General features: G+C 38.9%; 1 pseudogene; it reads right to left on the minus strand.

Moving 5' to 3' along the window:
• Positions 1 to 8828: 8828 nt before the first annotated feature.
• LOC109271162 (dnaJ homolog subfamily A member 1-like) lies at positions 8829 to 10212 on the minus strand (annotated as a pseudogene).
• Positions 10213 to 11130: the final 918 nt, after the last annotated feature.

The following is an 11130-nucleotide window of genomic DNA, read 5'->3' on the forward strand; positions in this document are numbered from 1 at the left end:
TCTGTCTCAAAAGTATATAAACGTTAAAAAAAAAAATTTTTTTTTAAAAAGCAAAAGGAGCAGTGGCATAAAAAAGAGGGAGGTATTCTAGAATGCCAGTTGTGAATGTAAAGAGTACTGAATTGGAGACAATAACCGTGGCTAATTTGACTCTGTCCACTTTCTAGTGTGACCATAGGCAAACCACTTAACTAATTTGAAGAAAGAGAATAAGAATACATACTTACCTCACTGGGTTGCCAAGAAAGGCATTGTAAAAGGAAAACTACTAATGAGATCAAAAGAGGAAGGAGTGAGAGTTCAACTCTATAATGTGAAATCCTCAGGGGGATGAAGAGTTGCCAAAAGACTTGGAACATAATCTCCAGAGAGATTCATTTTTCCCAAGTACGTCTTTACTCTTTATCCTGTGCCTAGTAACATACACCTGCCTTCGTTTATGTCCGCGTTTTCCTATCATCATCTCAGGAAAGCTACTCTTGAGTCACCAGCTAAATAATTTCTATCATTTTTATCTCACAGGCTCATTGACTTAACTAAAATACATACTAGTCTCTCCTATCCACTCAACCTATGTGTTTTTGAGAATCACGTATTCAAATGAGCATTGGAGTAATTAAGATGAGGGCTCTGGGGTCAGATTGCCTTGGCTTAAAGCCGAGCCCCACACCTTAACAAATATGTGGGCTTGGAAAAGTTACTCAATTTATCTATGTCTCAGTGAAATGGGTTACGAATAATACATAATGGGGTGCCTGGGTGGCTCTGTTGGTTAAGCATCCAACTCTTGGTTTCAGCTCAGGTCATGATCTCAGAGTTGTGAGATCAAACCCTGTGTGGGGCTCCACACAGAGCATGGAGACTGCTTAAGATTATCTCTCCCTCTCCCTTTGCCCCTCCCTGCTTGTGCTCTCTCTTTCAAAAAATAAAAATGAAGGAAGAAAGAAAGATACCTAATATATAAAATTGTTTTACAGTGAAATGGAAAAAAGGTAAAAGACTCTTAGAATAGTGTCTAGCACATGTTAAGCACTCAGTATATGACAGCTCTTTACTAATTTATCAGTCTCTTTTTCTTCCTGAGTCATGTGGAACCTAAATGAGTCCTTTCTGGATCTAGACTAAGGAAATTACTCAACTGGATGAAAACACCATACGGGCTTTCATTTTCTTAAATAAAAAAAGAAAACCCAAACTCCCATTTCTCCACCCCAGGAGGCCTGATTTTTCAATTTCTATACATTCATATATTCCATGTTCTTAGACTCCCTTTGCACCCCCAGCCTCACCAAAAGTAAGTTGAAGCCTAAATGGAATACCGATTTCATCAGCATACCTACAATATCAGTTCTGATCACACATTTTCAGAATGTACCTACATATTGCCATAAAAATAATGACGACTACGATGATACCCAACATTTATTAAGCACAAACACGCACAGTATCTACTATGTACTAAGCCCACTTCTATTACTTAAAGTGCCTTATTTCATGTGATCATAAAAACAATCTTATGGAGAAAGTGAGGTTAAATCATTTGTTGAACACCGCCCTGCTATTAAATGGTAGAGCCTGGACTACTTCATCCTCACTCCCTTCCAAAAATCTAAGTTACCTTTACAATAGTGTGGAGTCCTTTACAAATCAAATAAAAATCAGGAATCACAGAAAGTGCCAAGACCTTTAACTAGAGCACTCCATTACTGATGAGATTATAAATTGGTATAACTACTAGGAAAACAACCTGTTATTATCTACAAAAGTTGAATATAATGCATAATCTATGACCCAACCATTCCATGTTATTTCTAGATATGATCCTTAGAGTAGCAGTTCTCAAATTTTTTGGTCTTAGGATCCTATTATACTCTTAAAAATTGTTAAGGACCCCAAAGAACTTTTGTCAATGAAGGTTGTATCTATTGACATTTCTCATGAAAAACCACTCAGAAAAATCACTTGAGCACTTGTCCATATTTCCTCCAGATATCTATTAAGTATGTTGAAGAAGGGTAGATACTATTAGAAAGCCCAGGGAGAAATTGTCATGGACTCCATTCCAGGCAGCTGATCCTACCCCACTGAGCATGTTTCCTATTTATGTTTGGTTATATTCAGCAAAAAGTTCACAGAATCCTGAGAGTTGGTCATGAAGGAGTCTCTTCCCCTGGGATTATGGCTGTAATCTCAGGGTCTAAATTCCTATAAGCAGCACAAAGTAAAACAAAACAAAACATAACACTGTGTTGGTCTTGTTTACTGTATTCTTCTCAAGGCCTAGCATGAAGTAGGTACTCACAAAATGTTGGTTAATGTATGAAGACATGAAAGATAACATCTCTACCTAAAGTCAGAGACTCTTTCCTTTTGGAACAGTATAGATAGGAATTTTTGTAGGAGTTTATAAGATTTATAAGCAACCCAACTAGGAAAGCCCTGTGCTCTTTGAAATGAAACACTGTAAGCAACAGTTTTTCCAAGACTATCGGTCCTGAGTGTGGTGATAAAATGACCCAATGAGCCACTCTCACATATCCCTAATTTAGCAAACTGACTCCAGGGGTTCAGGTTTTCACAAAGATGGGACTTTCAGGTTCAAAAGCAATATCCAAGTCTGAGAGGCCACCGATAGAAGATGACTTTCCAGACACATTTAGATCCTTCAGTCTATGCCAAACCCCGGAAGTTTTTAACAATTCTGATAATAATCTTCTAAGGTGGAGATAAGAAGGGATATAGAATGGAGGTTAGTAATTAAATCACTAAATGACATCTTGATTTGCTCCCTGCACCTAGCCTCAAAAGAGCAACTGATACTTATGTTCCTGGGCTATCTACTGCTGAGTCACCCCAGGTCAGTTTATATTTTCTAAAGTGTGGTCAAATCTTTTGCCTCCAGTTGATGCGCACAATAGCCAACAAAATATTTACTATCTGTGATAAGAGAACACCAGGATAATAAATTTGTAAGTTACACTCTTTCGGGCTAAGAAATGGGCTCAGTTTATCCCAATTTACTTCAAATGATGCATAATTTTGCTTTTTGCTCTGAGATTCATTCTTTTATTCTCTCTTGTATTGTAGGGAGCTACATGACCTATTTTCTTTTACCAACTGGCTTCCAGGTAGGTTCAGCAAAAGGGAAGAATTAAGAGAAAATAGGAATTGAGAAGGTGAGTAGAAAGACTCTTGGGTAATTCTCCATGTCTTACCGTGTTCAATGTCTCTGGGTCTAGTTCTTAATGGACAGGTTCTCTTTCTATGGTTTCAGATCCCTCTGAGCAGTGTTCTAGGCTCTTGTAACACCACTTCCTTCCTTTGTCATGTGGTCCCTAAACATGGTAGCAGATGCCTGTCATTGGCAATCTCTGGGTTAACTCATACCTTACCTGGCTTCTCAGTGCTTCCATCACCTGTCTAATTAATTCTTGTATTAAACTCCAGTTGCATCATGACTGACAAAGTCATGATGTGCTTTGTGCGAAGTCTCCATGTGCTTTGGGAGGCCAGGGAAAGTCAAACAATCAGGCCACTGGAAAAGCAGGATCTATAATAGAGGTTGTTGAAACTGGGTGATGAGTATATGGGGGTCTTTTATACTCTTCTTTACTTCTTTATGTATACCTGAATATTTTTTACAATAACTTTACTTTAAAAAAGAAAATATTCCACAGGGTGCCTGTGTGTCTCAGTCGGTTAAGCGTCTGACTCTTGATTTCAGCTTAGGACATGATCTCACAGTTCATGAGTTGCAGCCCTGCACTGGGCTCTGTGCTGACAGCGTGGAGGCTGCTTGGAATTCTCTCTCCCTCTCTCTCTCTCTCTGTCTCTCTGTCCTCGCCCATTTGTATGCTCTCTCTCTCTCTCTAAATAAGTAAATAAACTTAAAAAAAAAATTTTTTTTTAAGCAAAACAGTCAAGCCCAGAGGTTGCACACTTCATTTCAAGATAATTCCAATTACATACATCAGTGGTTCTCAATCAGGGTTGTTTTTGCCTACTAGGAGACATGACAATTTCTGGAGACATTTTTGGCTGTCATAAGTTTGAGGGGGTGCTACTGGCATCTAAGGGGTAGAAACCAGGAATGTGCTAAACATCCTACAATGCACAGGACAGCCTCTGCAATAAAGAATTATTTGGACAACTGGATATCCACATACAAAAGGATAAATTTGGACCTCTACCTCATACCATATACAAAATTAACTGTAAATGGATTGAAAACCTAAATCTAATTACTGGAAGTATAAAACTCTTAGAAGAAAACATAGGTATAAATCTTCATGACCTTGGACTAGGCAACAGTTTCTCAGCTATAACACCAAAAGCATACAAACCCAAGAAAAAATAAATTGGACTTGATTAATGTGTACAAGTTTTGGACTTCAAAGGACACTATCAAAAAAGTGAAAAGACAACCCAGATAATGGAAGAAAATATTTTCACTTCATATATTTGATAAGGACCTAGTATCTAGAATATATAAAAACTCTTACAACTCAGCAATCAACAGACAACTTGATTTTTTAAATGGACAAAGAATTTTAATAGACATTTTTCAAAAGACGACATATACATTGTCAATGGGCACATGAAAACGTGCTTAACATCATCAACCATTAAGGAAATTCAAACCAAAACCAAATTGGTACCCACTCACACTCATTATAGGATGGCTATAATTTTAAAAATCAAACATTAACAAGTGTTGGCAAGGAGGTGGAGAAATTGGAACACTCATGCATTGCTGGTCAGAATGTAAAATGGCACAGCCGTTCTGGAAAAGAGTTTGGCAGTTCTTCAAAGGTTAAACACAGAGTTACAATATGACCCAGCTAGGAAAGAATTTTTCTCAAAGCATTCTTAGTAATAGCTATAAAGTAGGAACAACTCAAACACCATAACTGATGCATAGATAAGTAAAGTGTGGTATATAGCTGCACAATGGAATATTATTCAGCCATGAAAAATAAATGGTGGTACCAATACTTGCTACCACATGGTTGACCCTTGAAAATGTTATGCTAAGTGAAATAAGCCAGTCACAAAAGGCCACACATTATATGATTTCATTTATATGAAATGTGCAGAGTAGGCAAATCTATAGAGACAGAAAGTAGATAAGTAGTTGCCAGAGTATGAGGGAGAGAGGTGAATACGCAATGGCTACTAATGGATTTAGAGTTTCTCTTAGGAGTGATTAAAATATTCTGGAAAAGAGAGTGGTGATAGTTGAACACATCTTATGAATATATTAAAACTACTGGATTATATAAAGATGATGGTGTTGGAAGAGGTGAAATTACCGGACTTGGGATATATTTTGATGTTAGAGGCAGCAGAACTTGCAGATAGATTGGATGGAGGGTGTGGGAGAAAGAAAAGAATCAAAAATGACTCCTGGTTGGGGTCTAAACAACTGAGGGAATGATCGTGACGTTAACTAAGAGAAGGAAGACTGGAGGAACTGATTTAGGGGATGAAGGAAATCAAGAGTTCTGTTCTGGATATACTACATTTAAGATCACCTGATACACATCCAAGTAGAGAAATTGAGAAATCAGATATATGAATATAAGCCTGAAGCTCAGGAGAGCTGCCAGTCACTGAACTTATGGGGCATTCAGAAGAGAGAGGAAGAGCCAAGTCCTGAGTAAAAAGGAGAAGATCAATAAACAAGTGAAGGTTTGTCCTTAGTTAAGAGCATGTCAATTCCACCCATTATAATCTGAGGGTCAACAGAATAAACAGGTACAGATGCTGGAGGGCTGGTAGATTAGTGGTGGGCACATACCTGATTTCCTTTAAAAGAAATAAGATTATTGGTTGAGGGCAAGAAAAGGGAAAAGAATGATGGAAATATGAAGAGAAAAGAGAATGAAATAATGATTTCTGAAGAGTGTAGGATGACGTAGCATAAATTTACAGGATAAAACTGAATGCTGGCAAGTCTTTGTATAATATATACAATGCTTGAGGCTATGTAAGTTAGTGAAAGCAATCTGGAGTTTGAAAGAACAACGTGTTGGGTTTTTTTTTAATGTTTTTGTTTGTTTTTTGAAAGAGAGAGAGAGCAAGGATGAGTAGGGGAGGGGCAGAGAGAAGGGGACAGAGGATCCAAAGCAGGCTTTGTGCTGACAGGGTAACAGCAGTAAACTCCATGTGGAGCTTGAACTCACAAACCACGAGATAATGACCTGAGCCAAAGTTGGATGCTCAACCAGCTGAGCCACCCAGGTGTCCCAACAACGGTATTTTTTTGACTCAATTTTATTTCGGGGAATTGGCCCAACACAGTAATTGAAAAGAAAGTCAAATGTTCATGTTAGGTTTTAATAGTGCCATTAATAGAAGCTTTACTCTATATTTCACATAACCTAAGAGACCATTTATGTAGTAGCCTCTGGAGGATCTGTCAGAGGGTCCCATTTCTCAAGCATGAGGGAAGGAGAAATATTGGCTTCCCATCACCTACCTGCATTTTTGTAAATCACGTGAGACATTCCAGGCCTGGTTCCTGTGGATCTCTCTAGTCTCATCTACTGGTGCCATTTTGTACTTTATGCCCTGAAAACACTGGAAGACTTGTAGTTTGCTGCACATAAACATTTGGTTCATTGCTAGAATTGCTGAAGGGACTGTGTTGTATTCTTACCACAAAAAATAGATCCAAGAGACAAAGAGCACGGATTGTCATTCTTGTAGCATCTGAGTTTTACACAACTTTAACTAGTTGTTTTTTTCTCTATTCACCCCAAGCCAATCACCTCGGATCAGAACAGTGATGCTTTTCAGGCCCCAGATGTGTCTGCTCCTCATTCTGATAACTAATTCAAGGCAAGTTGTCAAACAAAGAGGGCAGGCCTTGTAGGAGGTCTATGCTGGTGAGGAGAAAGCCAGAGATTTGTGTCTTGAGTACGTGGAACACCCGGACTTCCACGATATAATGCTGACACCAAGCTGCCTGGGTTGGTGTCTCAGCTCTGTCACTCACTCATAGAATTGTAAACAAGTTACTTACCCTCATGCTCTCCTTGTTAGAATGGGGATAATAGTGGTATATACCTTATAGAATTTTTGTGAAGACTAAGTGAGTTTACTTATGCAAAATACTTAGAATGGCTCCGATTTCTGTTATACTCATGGGATTTTAATTTATGGAGATGACTAAGTAAAAACACGGGAAGACTAGTGCCACTGAAGGGCTTTTATTACTTATGTTTTCCCAGAGGAGAAGGCACAACATACCATGCAGGGCCACCTGGGGAAGCATCAGTGTTGATTAGGAGGCAGAAAGTAGTGAAGGGGAAGCCTGGCCCAGAGCCTTTATGGTTTTCCATAGGAAAGGCAAGGCAGGGCAAGGGAAACTGCTTAGGGCTGGCTAGTCTGAATAATTTTGATGAGCTGTCTCAGTTGTCTGGTACTTAGTCCTGGATGATTTAGGGCAGGGGGTTTATTGGTTTGCAGTTGGGGGGGGGGCGTTAAATAAAGGAGGTGACTGGGGGTATGGACTTGGGATTAGTTGGTTTATATATGCAAAACATGCTTTCAGATTTGTTGCTCATTTTTTAATTTAAATTTTTACTGAAGAATCATTGACATACAATATTGTTTTAGTTTCAGGTGTACAACATAGTTGATATTTACATACATTATGAAATATATACACAGATTTGATATTTGTATACATTACAAAATGGTCACCACAATAAGTAGTCATCATCTGTCACCATACAAGATTACTACAGTATTATTGCCTATATTCCCTATGTTGTACATTGCATCCTGTGTCTTAATTTTATAAATGGAAGACTGTACTTCTTAACCTCCTAACTTATTTTGACCATCCCTCTATGTAGCAACCATCAGTTTATTTTCTATATGAGTCTGTTTCTGACTTTTTTTGTTGTTGCTCATTTGTTTTGTTTTTGGATTGTACATGTTAGTGAAGTCATACAGTATTTGTCTTTCTCTGTCTTATTTATTTCACTCAGCATAATACCCTCTAAGTTCATACATGTTGTCACAAATGGCAAGATTTTTATTTTTATGGCTGAGTAATATTTCAGGCAAATTGTTTATTATCTCTGGGAATTAGCTAACCCTGGGAGGGGCAGTCTCTCCTCAGCGAGTCAATCCCCACAACTTGTCAAACACCATAAAATATTAAAAATATGGTTAATACACTAGCCCATGGAAAGTATTATATAGGGGCACTTGGGTGGCTCAGTTGGTTAAACATCTGACTTCAGCTCAGGTCATTCATGATCTCACAGTTCATGGGTCTGAGCCCCACATCAGGCTCTGTGCTAACAACTCAGAGCCTGGCACCTGCTTTGGATTCTGTGTCTCCCTCTCTCTGCCCCTCCCCTGCTCTCTCTCTCTCTCTCTCTCAAAAATAAATAAAAATTAAAAATATAAATATATGTATATATATATGTGTATACACACACACACACACACACACACACACACACATATATATATATATATATAAGAAAGTATTGTATAAGTGTTAGCTACTCTTCTGAAAGAGACACTCAGCCTTGTTGGCAGTCAAAGACTAGAGTTCAGATAAGGCTCATTGTGAAGGTTTAAATTATTTTTGTTCTCCAGGTAGCAGAGAAGCTCAGGAAGCTTAGAAAAACTTTTGCCCATAATTTTTTTGGTTTGTGTCTCCCCTGGTTCTGGAAAGCTCTACTTCAATTCCAGTTCCTGACACTATTCTATTGACCTAGTGAACAATATCTTAAGTTAAGGATTATACCTCTTTGCTCATCTTTTGGTTTTCATGGAAACCAACTTAGGTATGTACTTGACCATTCTTTTTTTTTTTTTTTGAGCTTTTATATTTTTTATTCTTCATTTAACTTTTAAAACACTACTATAGTTGAATATTAAAACAAAAACAATAACAGCAAGTAGTGAGCTATGATTATAGTCCTTCATTCGTTCACTACTGCATATAAAATGCCATCAGTGTTCTTCACTGACCCCATTAAGAGGTCTGACACTGAACACCTCCCCTAGGGTGATGTTCATCATCCTCATACACTTCTCCATTGTAATGGCGCCTTCTTTCCTGATTTGGATCAAAGTCCACCAGTTCTACCTGGTCCATTTCATCAGTCTCTTCTACTTCCTTCCTCTCAGGTAGGAGTTTTTCCAGCAAAGACAGTTTATCAGGAGAGAGAAAGCGATTCTCAGGGAAGTTTACCTTAAATTCAATGATTAGGCGACCCTTTTCATATGGTCTACGATAAATTGGCATGCCTTCATTCAGCACACACTTGATATCTGCATGCTTGACAATCTGACCTGGACGAGAGGTAAAGACAATGGTTCTGTTGTCTAGAGTAGATATTGGCTTTTGAAAGCCGCACAGTGCTTCAACCAGCTGTATGTCCATACACATGAAAAGATCCCCTCCTCGCCTAGTAAAAACAGCATGGTCCTTCTGATCTAAAACAATGATAATATCTCCTGGTTCCAGTCCAGGTTCTAGGTCTCCTTCACCATGGAACGTTATCTTCTGGCCATCTTTCATGCCTTTGTCAATATGAACTTCTAGAATCTTCTTTTCTCGAACTATCTTCCTTCCATTGCAGCTTGTACATCTATCTTTAGGACTGATCCGTTCCCCATGGCCCTGGCACTCCATGCACACAGACTGAATTTGTTGAACCACCCCAGGTCCTATCTGATGAATTCTTATTTGCATTCCAGTACCTCGGCAATTGGGACAACATTCTACCGCTCCTTTCTTACCACCTCAGCCTTCACATTTGTCACAAATCACATTCTTTTGCAGAGCTAGTTTTCTTGTTGCACCATTATATAAATCTTCTAAGGTTACAGAGAGCTGATGCACAACATTTTTACCTCTCCTCTCTCTCTGCATCCTTCCTCCTCCTCCAAAAAACATATCAAAGATGTCCATGGGGGAGCCAAAACCACCACCTGCTCCACCTTCTTTAATTGCCTGTTCTCCTCCTTTGTCGTATAATTCCCTTTTCTTCGCATCAGAGAGCACTTCATAAGCTTGAGAAATCTGTTTAAACTTCTCTCCCTCATTTGGATTCTTGGCAGGTGGTACTTCAAAGCCAATTTCCTGTAAGCCTTTTTCAATTCTTCCTGGGTGGCATTGGGTTTGACCCCCAAAACATCATAGTAACTAGTTTCTTTCACCATTTTCTACAGCCGGCGAGGGGGCCAAGGCCGGTGTGGGGGAGCGGGAAGGAGCGCATTTCTGGGCGCAGCTCGGGCAGCCGCCGCTCCTCCGCTTTTCAGCGAGTGTTCTGGAAAGTTCCCTGTACTTGACCATTCTTGGTTTAACCATGGTACTGAAGCCTTTCTGACAAAAAATCAGTAATTTTAAGTGAGATAATACTAAGCTATTACCACCAACCCGGACTAACCAAATAAATAAAAGTACAGAAGTGCCTAAGAGCAAAATACATTAGTCTCATACAGTATCCAGGAGACATGTTAGGGAGTTATGGCAATACAATATTGAGGTAATGGCTATATCAGTCCTTCCTGATACCATCTGAAAATAGCCCTCAATCTTGATCAATGGCTTATTTTTATCTGGCCCAGGCTTTAGGGCCTAACTTGCTCTCCAGGTGTGTACTTGCCTTGCAGATTAAAGCTCTTACTAGATTTCTCTTGACTTCATGAAGATGTTACAAAAGTAATTGAACAAGTTGTAGAAAGAAGAGAAATGGAGATGAATCAATTGGTTTGAGAATTCTTCCAGAAAATACCTACAGAACTTCACGGCAACTGATTAGATATAAGGAATGAAAGGGCAGGGAACTGACCTTGGGAAATGGTTGTTACCACTAAGAAATGAAGTTGAAAGGAAGTTGACTTGGAGAATAAAGTAAGTCCGTATCCAGATATACTTTATTTGAAATGATATGATATCCAACTAGATAGGCCCAGTAGGCAAGAGGGGGAACAAGACTAGATGAGAAGAAGATATCAGGATAGGAATGATTATGAAAACCATGAGCAAGACAAGGGTGGCTGAGACATATCTTTTGGGTGCGGTGGGAAGACAGGAGAGAATTCTGGAGAAAAGAGAGACCATATGTTTAGAAGTGGGAGATCCAGGGTGGT

Source organism: Panthera pardus, unplaced genomic scaffold, assembly GCF_024362965.1.
Source record: "Panthera pardus isolate Hobbes unplaced genomic scaffold, ASM2436296v1 HiC_scaffold_12, whole genome shotgun sequence".
Taxonomy (NCBI): Eukaryota; Metazoa; Chordata; class Mammalia; order Carnivora; family Felidae; genus Panthera; species Panthera pardus.